At 39.7% G+C, this 16,284-nt stretch overlaps 1 protein-coding gene across 2 annotated transcripts in view; it reads right to left on the reverse strand.

Moving 5' to 3' along the window:
* The window catches only part of LOC143333326 (neurexin-2-like), a 115,394-nt gene that overhangs the window by 93,723 nt on the left and 5,387 nt on the right, over positions 1-16,284 (reverse strand). The window lies entirely within an intron of this gene.

Consider the following 16,284-nt stretch of genomic DNA (forward strand, 5'->3'; position numbering starts at 1 on the left):
TAACAAAAGAGGGAGCGCCTCATAGGCCTAAGGCCACAAACAACTGTATGCACCAGTCTTTGGCTTAAACAGGAGCCTGCCCTGACTCATTATCAGCACTCAGAAAGGCTAAAGGACTACAACTGGTGACCAGTCATCCTGTCGAATACGGCCCAGGAAAACTACACATACAAGAGATAAAATCTGTATTTAAAGGATGAGGGTGGTGTTTATTTATCTTTCATTATTAACAACAATTTCCCTAAAGAGAACAAAACCAACAATGAATATATTTGACTGACAAGTAGTGTCTGTGTAGACACAGCCTGAAATAGCTCATGCCTCTGTGCCAAAGAACTCCACTGCTGTCCAGAACCTATTAAAAACACATAAAAGAGTAAAGCCATTGTGTGATCCCATTATAAACGATCAAAAATGAAATCAGGAGCTATTATCTCTTACAACCAATCTGCGGAAGACAGTGGAACAACACTTAAGATCTCTATACACTGCATGGCACACATCACACATCTGATCAGACTCAAAATATGAAACCTGGGAAGACAGTGAATGTTGAGTTTTCTGCTCTTAACATTCACAAAATGTACCAAAGTCACCCTGTCTCCTCAGAAAGAGAAGGGAATACAGACACTGGAGCAGTTTACATACAAGGTATTAATCAGTGTACAATGAACACAAACTACTGTATATGATGTGTCAAGTTAAACCTCTTGGGTTTTGCATTAAACCACAAAAAACAGCAAATTTGCCTGAAAGCAAGAAATAATCTTTATGTTATGTTAAACCGAGTTCTTCCTCATTTATAGTCATTTCTCAAGTAGGAGCAGAGGCATTTCATGCAAGTTTGGCCCAATTTCATCTCTGTCACAGAGAGAAATATAATATGTGTTTGAGTCTGCAGGGAATTACAGCCTCTATTGGGTCTCCTGCTGATGAGGGACTGCCACAGTTGGGTTTATTCGCTAAAGGTAGATGTCGCAAGAAAGAGTGCATCACAGCAAATAAATCAAAGTTTCTCCCCAAAGTATCAGGAAGCTCCAGGCTGGGGAAAAAACCCTTGTGACAGACGGGTTTATCATGGGAATAGCTGTACGGTGGAAGGTCATGAAAACTGACGCCCTCCTCACAGGATGAATTGCAATTTGCCAGGGTCAGGTATGGTGAGTGAAAGGCTTCTCAGAACTTGTCACAGCTGATTATATGAGTTTGACTTCAGCTTATTTGATTCAGACAAACAGCACATTAGCATTTATTCTATATAAAAAGATAAGGAGGCATGTGGTGCTTTCAGCTTCACAGCCTCGCCGCATGATAACTGTTTTGCAGAGGCTCCCATTAACACTCATTAAGAGCAACTTAAGCTCCGAAATGTAATTTTAAGACACAGAAATGCACCATAATGTGGGAGCAAACATATCCAAATGGGTAATGATGATAAATAAAATAAGATTACTTCCATATAGAGCATATAACAACTGGGACAGTATGGCCAACAGCATTCACAGACGATTTCACTGGAATTGCTTTGTTAAGAAACCTTAATGACAAATGCATTTCCAGTCTTAATGAGCTGAAATTCAAATTTGAGACAAAATATGACACACTCCAGACTGTGGATTATTCTACAGACTATGCACCTACTGTTAATGCAGCCACGAGAACTGCATAGCAGAGACAGCAAACCTAAATTTGTTCTAATTTGCTACGAGCTGGATATCTAAACAATGCATCCATGTCCGAGCATAACCCGTCCCCTGCACCGATGCACCGAGATACAGTTAAGTGAATGATTTATTTAAAAGCTGACATAAATAAAGTTTATTTATGAATAAAAAGAAAAAGCCAAGGGCCACACTGACTGGATATCACCGCTGAAAACTCGTGCTTTGTTTGAGCGCTTTTGTATCTGCTTGGTTTTCATGTTTGAAATGCCCTATGTTTCCAGTAGTCATCACCCACTCCTTTTTTCTGTTTGTTTGTTTGTTTTTTGGTTACATCAGTTTCATCAGCACTCAAAATATCTCAGGGACTATTAGGCGAACACACACAGGGCATATGAAACATGTACAGGCTTGTTTCCCAGTGGGGCTTTGTGGTGCTAGTCAGGCAATATCATTTCTCTGCACCTGTATAAAAAAAAAAACTTTAAAGCTGATTCAGCACACATTTTGAATGTAAGTAGGTCTTGTTGTTGCATCTTTTTCAGTGTATTTTTAAACTCTAATAATGTTCAGATTTTTTAAAGGAAATCTGTATCACAGTAACACATTTAAATGCCAAATAAATACTTGTTTAAATTCTAAGACAGTAGCTTTACAAAACTCTGCCACTACATAAGGGAGTGGAAAGAGCTGCATTGTATACAACCTTTTTGATGTTTTCTGGCTTTAACAGGATTGTTTAGTCTGCTAAATTGATAGCACAGCTACTAGTAATAAGAATCTAATTAAGTACATGGAAGAGAGGTCAAATTGGGGCCCTTGGTGTGTGTGGACCCCAGGGTCAGCTGCTCCTCTGTCCACATAGGACCCACTATTGATCACACACTAACAACTTATCACCTTGTCAGTAAGGTGTTTACAGTTAGGCTTGTTAATGTAAAATGTAGTGCCGCCTCCTCTGCAGTTAATGGCTTTTCTCACGGAATAACATGCTCTTTAACAGGCCCACAATTATCTATCGCGGTCAGAATCGGGTGGGGGTGGGGTGGGGGACACCAGGAGGGGGGCAATTAATCTCTTTCCAGTGTGGGTCTGAGGCAAATTGAAGCAGGTCTGGTCTTAACTCTGTAGGATAAAAAAAGAAGCTAAAATAAGCTTCTGTAGCTTATTTTCCTCTTTCCCCATATATTTTACTTATTGCTTTAGTTCTGCTTGTTATACTATAGTACAAAAAATGGCAGAATCGCAGTAGTTAATACAACAATTTTTGGCCCACACTGCCAGAACTCAGATTGTATCGTGAGTAAACACTTGCACACACGGACATATATCTAACATGACATAACTGTACTATAGTTCAACGCTTTGGTATTATTTAAATACACTGAGCCTTTATAAAATGCAGAGAAGGCGGCGCCAGGGACGGCCGTCATGTTGATTTATTTTTGTCTTTTTAGCGACATGTGCGCCACCCGAGTGAGCCCTACCACACAGTGTGATGGAGAACAACTTACATAAAGATACAGAAAACAAACAAGATTAAAAAAAGCATAAGAATAAAACTGAAATCAAGTGAAGCTTTTATGTAGCAGAAGCACTGATGGCAACAACAGGAAAACACCAAACATTCATCACATTACTGCAGAACCTGTCTACATTACAGCTTATTCCCTTCATCTCTCCTCTACAGTGGTCTACCACAGTATTCTACTTCATTTTAGATTTTATTTTATTCCTGTATTTTAACTTCTATTTTATGTCTTAGATTCTCTTTTTCTCATTTCTCATTTACTTGCATGACTTTCTTTTTATACATATTGTATGAGCATTGTTGAAGGGAGCCTGGGAACAAGAATTTCATTGCCAACGACTGCCTCAGTGTGAACGTTGTGCATATGATGAATACAGAACTTCAACTTGGACAAGAATTAAATATCCATGGTTGAAGATCCATTTATATATCATTCTACAACGAAATGCAAGCTATAATCCCATTATGCTACACACAAAACAAAATATTGTTATTTGGTAGTGCAGAGGATGAATAAGGAGTCTCGAGGCTTGAAGAAAGAAGCTGCTCTGTAGTCTCATGGTCCAGCAGCGGATACTTCTGTATTGCTTGCCAGGCGGCAGCATAGTGAACAGGCTGTGGCTGGGATGCTTATTGTGTTTTAGCATCTTTTGGACTTTGCACATTGACATCCGGGGCAGTTTTAATCTCAGGGCCCTCCTGTGCTGGGCCATGCACATCTCATGCCAATTTGTAATGTGTCAGGATGCTTTCCATTGCTCGTCTGTAAAAGTTGACAAGAACTTGGCACAGGATTTCTGCCTTCTTAAGTTTCCCTAAGAAACATAGTCGCTTTCTGCACCAGGGTGGAAATGTGTAATGTTCCAACCTGGTATCGTGCCAAAGCATGTAATACACCCCCTGATTCACACCCGTCCAACCTGTCTGTCTTTGCATCGTCTGGACGTGAAATCAACACCTTCTCATTTGGTGGTCAAGTTAGCGATAATAAATATCCAACTTCTAGTTACGCTTTCAAAGTAAAGCCTGGTGAGAAACATTTCAGGTGGAGGCTGTAGTTTGGTTAGGTTCAGGCACTAAAATTACTTGGTTAGGTTTAGGAAAAGATCATGGTTTGGCTTAAAATATCTACTGGTGCATGATCCACCAGTATACTGTTAGGGACAGGAATGTAGAAGATGAATTCATTAAGGAAGATGGCTGAAGAGATATTGTAGGTGAATGAGACACCATGGTCACCCCTCATCTATAGATAAAAGGGACAATTGCTCCTTCAGGGCTCCCCACCTAAAACAATTCAACCACCTAACTTTCACCATTGAATCAGTATATGCTCTTAACATCGTCAGCATGTATCTGTGCAGGACCTGCATTACACCACTGAGCACATTCAGCATGAATAAGCTGTTGCTATTAAGAGTCAACCTGATACCCTGGGGAAGGCCAGTGGGGCAGACAGAGGGCCTGGAGGTTCAACAGTTACTCACTATGCATGTGCAGATATCACACAGACTCTATGCTGCAGGGAATGGCAGTTACCAGGCTTCGCTTGCATCCATGGCTGACACCGAACAATCATAGTCTGACACTCTGTGACGTTTCAGTGAACACAGTGGTCACCTTAAAGCATTATGCCAAAGAATCAAGTGGATAAACAGGTGAAAGAGCAAACCAGGAGGTTTAGCAAAATGACAAATGCACCCAACTGCAACCAAAGTCACAAATCTGACAGATATTGGCGATAATGAACAGTTATAATAGACTGTGCATGACTGCTTAATTGTATGCACTTTGCTATGTGAGAATTGTTTTTGTCACAACCAGGTTTAACAGGATCACTGTGACAATGTTTCCATGTGCTTTGGCAATTACTGTATGCATTTAATGTTCAAACACTGTTCAAAATGTCTGGTTATGTTTGATTTAGGTGGATTTAAGTTTTGCTGCAGAGACATTTTACAGTATGATGTTTGAATCTGTATAGGAGGCAGAGTGCAAGGCCTTGGTTTGCAGCATACCTCTGTTGCATGTATTGGCTTCTGTTTAATGCTTCAATGAACTGGAAGCATTCTGAAATCATCCGTCTTATCTGCAGGTCCCTCATCCTTCTTACCAAAGCAGGTTCTAAGCTTACACTGTAGAAGAGTGCAGCGTTTGTACCCGATGTACCACATGGTCATTGTTGCCTAGCTGTTTAACTCTATTCTTTTCACCCATCAATTTTCTTATTAGAGGACCAGTGGAGGTGAGTCATTCTCTAAATGGAGCCTGCAAGACTATGAAAGCAATTCCAATAGGTCTATAGGACCAAATGTAAGGAAAATCACACTCAATATGCACACCCAGTCTACTAGAAGCATGGGTCTGTCTCGGGTCTGTGCATTGAGTAAAGGCTGTGCTGCAAGTAACGACTTCTCAACACACCTCTGTAATCTTTCACCCCCTCAGCCTCATAGTTTGAGTGATGCTCGAAGCAAAACAGGGCAATATTTTGGCATGTTAGCTGCCAGGGTGAGGTAATGAAGTATCTATAGCATTTGGGCACTGCCTTTATGAGCACATAAGATTACCTTTGACCATGTAGTAACACCCCTAAAAGTGAATATTATAGACATATCTTCTATTCTCTGATAGACTGAGATGCAACTCTTGATTAACTCTCAAGCAACTACATGAGCTGTTTCCATACCTAAAGCAAACTTTCAGTATGAGCATAGCCATCTATTCCAGGTCTGTTCTTGTTTTAAATGATCTGATCTCCCCCTTCATTTATTCATGCCCTTTACATTTACTATTGTTTTCCCAAAACCAGAATGAAACTCAATTATTGTTGAAAACAAACAAACACAAAAAGAGCAATGCTTTCAATTGATTGACTTCTCTACACCGACGTTTAGGTCTCAGTAAAATGTTTGTCTGAGATTGTCTTTGGGTTTAGAGGGAGTGTTGATGAGAGCAGCGACACTCAATTATTTTGACTGGGTTTGACAAGACAAGCTTTCATGGTGAACAGTCATTGGATTCCATGTTACTGTAAAGGAAAACATAAAGCAGGTCTAACTGTCATATTATGTTGTTGGATAATTTTTTTTTAGCTTATCTGGACAAAACATGCATGGCAAATCAGTAAACTCTCAGCAGTCTGCACTGTATTATCTTTGTGTTATAATATAGGACAAATCATATAAATGTCTGTTCTATGCTTCTCAACTTCATGGTCTGTTAAATCAAGAGAAAAGAGCTGTAAGAATCATTACTATTAATCACACACTGAAACAATGACTGCTGTAATGATACACACTTTTAATTAACCAATTTAAAAATGTAATTTAATTTGGCTTGGTGTGGAACAAAGATGGGCTTGACCTACATACACTGGGACGTCTTTAATGGAAACTTTGCGTTGGAGATTAAAGACATCATACTTAAGTGTTGCTGCCTTGGAACGTTGTCTCCAAGCTCAAATGGTTTTTAAAAATCTAATTATTTTAATCAAGTTTTATTTTTCAGCACTTTCACATTTTTTTTTTTTGCTTATACTTTCATTAATGGTAGAGCTGATGAAAGACAAAAAAATAAAAATAAAAAAACGCTTTGTTTGCTGTCTCATTATGAATCATTGATGCATCTGTCTAGTTGCATGTTTTAGTCATTACAGAGTGAAACTGGGAATTGGCCTCTTTAAATAACAGACACAGATACATGCATGTTTTTGTCAGAGAGGACAAAGCGTGAGGGCATGTGAGAGTCCTGCTAATAATTCAGAATAGATGTCTGTTGTTAAAACATCCTGCCTCCAGATCAGTTCGATATTTATTTACTTCTTCATATTTAATCTGTGTTCCCTAGGAGACAGTACACAAGGGGTGTCTCAGCTCCCTTAATCGCATCCACGTTTTCCTCTGCTATGGACAAACATGGAGTACAAAGAAAGTCATGAATAATTCTACATAATAGACCTAATGATAGTCATCATGAATGTAGCCGAGCAACTCTGTAATCACTTGTTTTTTCATCTTGGGAGGGGACCACAGGAGAACCTGCGTTAGCACACAGAGCTACTGGTGCATAGCAGGCGAACAGAGTGACCAGGAGATTTTCAATGCTCCACCAAACCTTGAGTCCACAGCAAGTCAGCATTTTGGCTTCCATAAGGAAAACGGTCAATTTTATTAAAGATTTGCATGGTTGGGACTTTACAGAAATTGCAGTGAAGTACAGCGAGAATGTTAATAATCCTTCAAAACATCTCTCAAAGTGACTCATACAATTCATTATATTGAATTCATTATATTGAATTGTATTGTTTGAATTCTTATATTATTATTGGAGGATAAATACAGCACAGATAGATAGATAGATAGATAGATAGATAGATAGATAGATAGATATGCCTGATAAAATAAGGGTGAAACCGTGTGATGCCATAAATGTGATCTGAGTCATCAACTATCTGACTGACAGGTCACAGTTTGCGTGCCTCAGGGGATGAGCCCAATCTGTTTTCCCTGGATACTGCACTCTTCACCACCTTCTTGTTCCTCCTACACGACCATATTCAGTCATCACACCAAGTCACAACCAGCAGGGGTTTGCATATGACTGTGACTCTATGATAATTTGTCTATTAGTGGAAGAAATGAGAGGAATTTAGCAGCCTGGCTAAATTAAAAATAAGGAGTATCAGACTGATTTGAACAAAGGCGCTGATTGTAAAGAGCAGACTCTGGCCGACTATACAAATACACCATAGATGCAACAATAAGATGCACGATCAATTAGCTGTGTAGGTTGTTCTTCAAGCAAGCCATTAATTTACATGATATTAAACTGACTATCTTTGGGTTTTGGACAGTTGATAGCCATTTTATGGAGAAATGATTAATCAACTAATTGAAAAAATAACTGCTGATCATAGAATTAGATTATCTAATTATAATATTATATATGAGTGATATAACAATGCAAAAATGTCATTCATGCATAATAAAAAATCTTTTTTCTAAATATACAAGCTCAAGGAGGCTCTGGTCAGTTGAAAAAAAAAAAGTTTAAGTATGAATTCTGCAGCATTGAGAGCAGAGTATATAAATAGGCTTTGCATGCAAATATAAGCAAAAGAAAGGCAGCAGGGGGTTGTCACTCAGGCACTGATGCTGCCTGGAGACCTACAGCGCAGTTACAAGGACAGCACCCGCCCTCCACCCTGCAGCACCCAGGACAGAGCCACAGAAGGCTGCTCAGCTGTGTGGGATCACTCTAACAAGCTGCTACCTCAGTCTGGCCCAGCTGAAGCTTCTTACACTGTTTACTAGGCGCCTATAAAAGCGGCCTCAGTGAGCTGTTGTTGCTGGGTTTTTGGTTGGAATAACTTCTGTCTGTGTTCCCCATGCCAGCAACTCCTTAGTGAATCCTGACCAGCCTCGAAGAAGAGTTTTCTTTAAATTAATTCTATCTGAAGACTTCAACTGTGAGACATACAACCTCTTATTTTCCCTCTATCCCCGGCTTGTGTGTATACAAAATGCAATGCAATGAACTGCATTCCACTATTATGCAACACATTAGACAAACCTCTTCATACGTCTTCTTGGTAAAACAGGTTTGTACTGAAAGTTGGCTTAAAGAGAGAAAAGTCATAAAGCTCTAAAGTATTGCTCTGTGTATGAAAGCTGAGATTTTCCATCTACAATTCAGCTGTTAACAGCGCTAAGGTAAAGCAACTAAAGCGCCTTTACACCTGGTTTTAAAATATGATCTAAATCCAGAAAAGCAGTTCGGAAAATAAATCTTACAACTGCACCTGGTATTTCTATAGGTTCCCTCTGTCTGTGATCTCTGCATTTTCATTACATGCTGTTTACTGGGTGCAACATGCATTGCTGTGTGTAGGCGAAGGACTGTGACCGCTCACCATTCATCGTATTCACAACATAATTAGATATGATAATGCAGACTCCGTGTTTATATTTATACAAGCTGAAAAATAGATCTTAATATCGCTGAATGCGAGAGCATCTAGAGAGGATGCATTTCGAAGCAGATTTACTACTCCTGCTTTTCTCACCTCCCTCAGTGGCACTCTGCTCCTCGCGGGAGGTAGCCTCGCTTAGAGGAGGTAAAAGGAGAAGAGGAAAGGTGCTGAGAGAAAGTGAGGACTATGTGGGACAGTTTATTTGTTACTCCATCGTCAGGAATTGACATCCCCTATGAATGAAACTGTAGGTAACAAAGCTCGCGCCAGAAACACACTGAACATGTAGCCATCGCAGTTTTTATGACTTGCTCACAAATTAGAAGAATAAATACATAATAGGCTACATAATCTGTCATTACATAAACCCCCTAATTATTCTCATTCTCATTTTGGAGAGAACTAGTCCTTTGACATGGTCGAACAAAAGTCTACAACAGTGGGTGCTAAATGCTAACGTCAGCATTCTAAGAGGCTGACAGTGATTAATATCCTGATGTTTAACAGGTATAATGTTTCCTATGTTCATCATCTCAGTTTAGTGTGTTAGCATGATAACATTGCTGCAGAAACTAAACACAAAGTAGATGTGAGGTTGATGGTCAGGGGATGAATGTCTGTACAAACTTTCATGTTAACCAATAATTGTTGAGATATTTCAGTCCAGACTGACCAACTGACAAACTGACACCGCCATATGCTCAAGCTGCTAGCATGGCTAAGACTACAGCTACTATTATTTTGAGATATCTTTAATCACCTTCACTCTCATTTATTCAATATTAATGGGATTTATTTCAGCTCTCCAGTGTAAACCAGCGCAAATGCCTCATGCATTGGTAAAACATTACCGTGTCTGACTTGAACCACCCTTGATGTGATGGTGAAGGGCAGGTCTATTTCCTTTCAAAGGTCATTTTAAAGTAGTTTGTAGTATTTGTTTACAACAGTCAGTGCAGGTTATTTGTGATTTGTGCCCAGCTGTAATTTGACAAGGCTGTTGTTTGTTGACCCATTTCTTTTCTATTCCTTTCTCTCACATTTACAGGGTAGACGTTCTGTACAGCAGTCCATATCTCTTAACAGTAAAAGGCCTGTCTGCATGTATTTGTATGATAAATGGCCAGAGTTTATGGTTGAAGAAAAAAAGCATGGCAAGGAAGTGCAACTAAATGTAATATGAAATTGTTAATTTAGTTAAATTATATGTTACGTTAAAGGTTTTTTTTTTTTTTTTTTTTTGCATATTTTCAGTTTGTGGTTGAGAAGGTCATTCGAGGACATCCTTGTTTTAGGACAGAGCTACGCTTGCTGCTCAACCTTGCTTTCTGTCTTTATGCTAAGCTAAGCTAACTGTCTCCTGGCTGCAGCTTCATATTTCATACAGACAGTGGCATTAATAATTAATTCTTCTTGTCTGACTATCAACAAGAAAGTTAATAGCTTATTTACTTAAACATGTATTTGACTGTAACATGCTGAAGGGGAGCTCATTTCCCATGTATTATGTGTCGCACAAGTGTAAATCGTGCCAGCTTTTAATTTGGTATCCAATTATCAGATGCAGTTTTCCTCCCAGCAGTGTGCGCATGAAGCCACGAAACACTAAGGTGATGCTCTTCCTCTTCATGTGTCACCTTGACTTTTGTCACGTACCGTCTGTTGATTCACTACTGAACACTACCCCCATTGCACCTGACATGTTCGGAAAGTATGATTATTTGGTGGAAGCTGTAATTGGAACATACTGATGTTGTTTCAGGATTCCTGTGGGCATCAGCCTCGCAGTTCAAGGCCCTCAGTGCTAGCGGTGAGATCCATATTTTCCACAGTGCATGACAGAGTCCCGACTTCAAATGTATGTCATGTTGCAAACAAGCCTCTCTTCTTCTCTCTGCTTTATGAATCTTACATTTCATTGCTTCTTCTTTTTCCTCCGTCTTTTTTTGGAGGTTACTTCATTGTAAATATCTCAATGTTTTATGACTGGCATGCACTCATCTATAGTGGCTGGTGTGAAGCTTTAATTACTTATAGATGACATGTATTATTTATTTTTTTTTTGCTAAGAATGGGACTTCTTTGGCTGGCTGATATCATTTTGGGTGTTACTCTTAAGTGGTGTTAAGATTACAGCATGAGTTTTTGGAGCTGGTCGTTGTCATTGTTGTCATTGTCTGTCTACAGAATTGATGTATAGCTAATTTTAGAGTGTATAAAAGAAAAGTGTATAAAGAAAGCTCTTGTATTGCTGCCTGGGTTAAGATTATGTGTCACCTAAAATGGTTCCTACCTTGTCACGGGCACGTTCACTTTACTTCTGATTGTGGAGGGTGGGAGTGGATGAATTCAGTAAAAGAGTAACCACCCGTAAGGGATGCTTTAAGAAGTTAAGTGCAAGCAGGGGCTGTTTGAGACTGAGGGTGAAGTTTTGAGGGAAAGTGTTACAAAATCTGAACGTGAAATGAGCCGTGCTCTCAAATGGAAAGACTTGAATAAAGGTAGAAGAAAAAGAGTCCTGTGAATCTGTGCTTGATTGCTCTTCCTCGACGAGCGGATGTGTGTCTCAGTGAGCTGAAAATTGAATTGCACAAACTGAATTTGAATTGTGAGAACTGAATGTGGACTTATATAAAGAGCTGAATTTTCAGTGAGGATCAAATACAGTTTGAGAGCAAATTAGTCAAATATTTCATAATTTTTCATTCAGTTTTAAATTAACTGGAATTCAGTTCAAAACTAATAAATGAAATTTCAAATGATGCTAATCAGATTCACTTTTTTAAAAGCAGTAATTCCACTTGAGCAAACGAATTTCAAATAGAAAAGATTCAGATTCAGCTTCTTGTCACACTCGTCAACTCTTACCTGCTGCCACTCTCCCTCTCATCTGCTCACCTGTTCAGCCAGCACTTTTCACAGTTAAGCCACGCCCACCTGTTCAATCACCTGACGCACACCTGGGACTCATCACCAATCAGTTCAAGATAAAGCAACTCTCTTCCACACACTCAGTGCCGATTGTTGGCACTGTGTGCTAATTTGCTAAGCTAAGTTAGCTTGCTGCTGGCAGTAGATTCATTTTTATTGGACAGACATCATCTCATCTAAGTGTAGCCAAGACAGCAAATATGTATATTTTCCATGACGTCTGATTTTTCCTTTAAAAATTTCTGCATTGAGACTTTGGCCTGTTTTGTCAAATAAAAACAGTTTTGTTGAAAAACCATGTTTATTATTAACTTAAAGATATTTTTTAAAAACCCGTATCAAAGTAAGCTATCAGCACCGGTAATGAAAAGTTTCAAACCACAGCCAACTGTAAATATTTGCTTTTAGTTGTTTCCTCTGCATATTATTTCCACAGATGTTTTCACATTTGTGGAATGCTTTTGACTTCAGCTGCAAGCTTCAGAGATATAATCATCGCCCTCATCAACATCAGCATCAGCAATATCATCGACCCCGCCACCAGGCATATAGTCTTCATCATCAGCACAGCCATCATTATCATCATCTTCATCATCCACTTGATCCTCTTCTTGACCGTTAACTCATATCTCTGCATCAGCTGTTATCCTGGTGATTTATGTGTTGCATAATTTACACAGAGATGTATAACCCCTCCGATATCTGTAGTGCTGAAAATGAGAGGTTTCTACCTGCACTCTCGTCACACAGTGTGCTGCACAAATTGTTTTTATCAGTGAGATGAAAGTAGCCTTTTGAAAATATGGATTTTAATTGTAGATATTCAAACAATAACAATCATCTCAACCGTTTTTGCAACATTTGCGGTCATGGTCGTGCTGTTGGTGTGTTTGTGCCTATTATTTTTTCTTCACAAACTGCCAATTTGTCTTTCTGGGAGAGCTGTTATAGATACAAGCATACAGGGAAAAACAGTGTTTTTGCTGCACCTGTAGATTTAACTGTGATAAATATGAGCTGATATGGTGTGGTGGCTTGAACCCCAGTCAGGCAGAACAACCAATTTAAAGTATATATCTACTTGCTGGAACAGTATGTAGGCCATACAGTGAGTGCATGTCAACTGAACTGGATTTACTATTTTCTCAGTGGCACAGGGCATTGTAACAGCTGACATTTTCACAAACCAGCAAGCCAGGTAATTAGCTAACTACATAACACTAGCTACAAGCATAAACATGGTACTGAGCACAGTACCCTCATTAAATGAATGTAAATGTACTGTAGGCGTAGTAAGGGATAAAATGCATGCACATCTGCTTGCTACATAGCTATAACTATAATACAATTTGAAATGCTTTCCTCAGAGATGGAATTTGGTTGGGTTCCCACAGCAAAAAATGACAAGACAGCAGGCTGCATCCGCTTATGCGCTTGCACGCTGCAAATTTAACCTGCTATAATCACCGTTTCCATCCGATCCAGCAGGATCAGAGCGCCATCCTTATCTCGCTCAGAGGTGAAGGTCGGTCTGTGGCTATCAGGCCCTCAGCTGAGGCACGAAGGCTCCCAAACATCATTAGACAGAACTTAGCCCTGGCATATCTACTGTCAACATTAAATCTATTCACTCATACTTCAGTGTTTGGGAAAAAAAAGGGATTACATACAGAGTATGATCGTCACTGCACAGAACAGTTTATCGTGGCTGTTTTTTTTTTTTTTTGAAGAATGACATTGTCCGCTTGCCACCCACTCTACTCCAGCACATAATGACATGAGCGATGTGTGTGGACGAGCAGACGATGGCGTGGAGCGCCATTTAGTCAGACGCCGTCAATCTCACACAGGTAAGCCAAAGTAGGAATGAGTGGGAAAATCTTTTAGCCTCATAAATGCATTTGATATTCTGATGATAGAGTGAATGTCTCACATTTTAGCAAAATGCTTCCCGACTAAGTGGGTGTTCAGACCAAAATCAGCCCTGCGTTTAAAACAAAAAAAACCCAAGGGGCTGCGTTTGTGGGTGTTGCTTCAGGTACTGGCGAGACATGAAATACAATCCAGGACAACAGAAAAGGTTTGCTGATCACTTACAAGCATGCATCGTCCTCTTTTATAGTACACAATGAAAGTCTAGAGCCACTCCAGCAACCACATGAGGCTTTAATACTCAACACACACCAAGAACTGAACTATTAGATGGATGAACAACTTTTCTATTTTTAGAGCTCACTACTAGTGGGGTCAAAACATTTAAGTTTGCCCTGAGGGAGGAACCAGAAGAAAGGCCATGTTGTTAACAGAATCAGAACGGTTTATCCTCAAGGGACCTCGAAAGTCTGGACCAAATTCCATGGAAACTGATCAGTCTACTGGGATTAGGGGCTCCAAATACCAGTTATCTTCCTTATTGATGAATCTGCCAATTATTTTCTTGATTCATCGATTAGTTGTTTGGTGTATAAAAGAAAGAAAACAGTGGAAAATTCCTGTCCATATATCCTAAAACTGGTAACTTCAGGAAATCAAGTCTTGTTTCTCCTGATCAACTATCCAAAATCTAATCAAACATTTTTGTGACACTTTTTGCTTAAAAAATTACTTAAAATATTTATGCTGACAATATCTATTGACATAATGCATTCCCTGGCCCCTTAACCACCTTAACCAACTAAATGCTTACCCCCAACCCTTACCCTTTCCTTAACCTAAACCTAATTCTAACCTGACCCTTTTCTAGCCCTTAAAACCAAGTCTTGACCTTCAAACACCCGTTTGAAGCTGTGAGCAATGGCCAAAATGTCTCCACTTTCCAAAAATGTCCTCACTCTTAAAAACTTCACACATGCGCACACACACAGACACAAATTGTATGGTAAACATGTCTTTCTGTTTACATTCGAATATATATTTCATTCAAACACTGTCAAAACATACACTGATCCAAAGGCCAAAAAGAGAAAACACACTGTCTGGGAGTTAACATTACAGTACAGACATCAAAGATCAATGGAGCCCTTCTGTAACTGTGAAACTTCATAAATTTGCACATCTTTCAGACTCCTCGGGACTCTGAATATGCAAATACTCTACAACATAACCATCATGAAAGCAACCAAAGTGATTTTTACCATAAATGACAGTTCCTTCCTTCCCCCTCAACTCTCAAAGAACACTTCAGTTGACTAGAACACCACGTATCAATGCGTGTTCTATAAATTAGCTCCTCATAAAGACATTTCCTAAAATATATGCACAAAAAAATTTAATGAGACAACTAGTCCCTCCTGTGCTTAAGTGACATTACCAGGAGCCATCATTCAGCACTGCGCTTGCTCATAGAGCTCGCCCATTTATACAGTATACTACTAATGATGGAAATGTTTGCCCTTGAAATCTCAGTTAATAAGCAGCTATGCTATGACATCCATTATTAGATCATCCAGTGCTGTCACATCTCATCCTGAGGAGAATGCCACCAGACAAAATGAAGAGTGGGAGCAGGCAAGCATCCTACTCTCTGATTCTCTTGTTTTCATACATACACACACATGCAGACACACACACACACAGAGAGACACACACACACACACACACACACACACACACACACACCTCCTCTTCACCAGCTATGCAACAGAACAGCCTGGGTTAATCTTGGGTAACAGCTTCTTGGCCAGGATCAGAGAGCTCCACTAAGACCCAATGAATGCTGACATTGATACGGCATGGAGCCTCCTCACACAGGTAGGACACACGAGACAAATGCCTTTATAGATGGCGTAGCCTCGGGCAAGGATGAGATTGATTTTGCAGCGCGGTATTAGATGAGATTTCCGATGCATACTATAACGAATTAGCATGAATCTGTTCCCCATGAGAGACGCCTGCAGACACAGAGTGAATTGAAATAAATGACTGTCCCAGTGTTTACCACACCATCCCCCATGCTGCAGTCAGTTGGCCATCTAAGTGTGACAGGCCTGGTTTGAGCACAGCAGAGATCACCGTGATGGATGGACAGCCAGGCAGCTGCTAAAAATCTCTTGATTCACGCCCAGCCCGATATGCCACTCACTGATCAATTGCATCCACGTAAATCTGCCATCCGCCTTAATGTGACATGATAAGGAAGGAGAAAAGAAAGCTCACAGGGCTGTGCTCCTTTAACCTCAACTCTTAGA

The sequence above is a fragment of the Chaetodon auriga genome, chromosome 15, assembly GCF_051107435.1.
Source record: "Chaetodon auriga isolate fChaAug3 chromosome 15, fChaAug3.hap1, whole genome shotgun sequence".
In the NCBI taxonomy this organism is placed as follows: Eukaryota; Metazoa; Chordata; class Actinopteri; order Chaetodontiformes; family Chaetodontidae; genus Chaetodon; species Chaetodon auriga.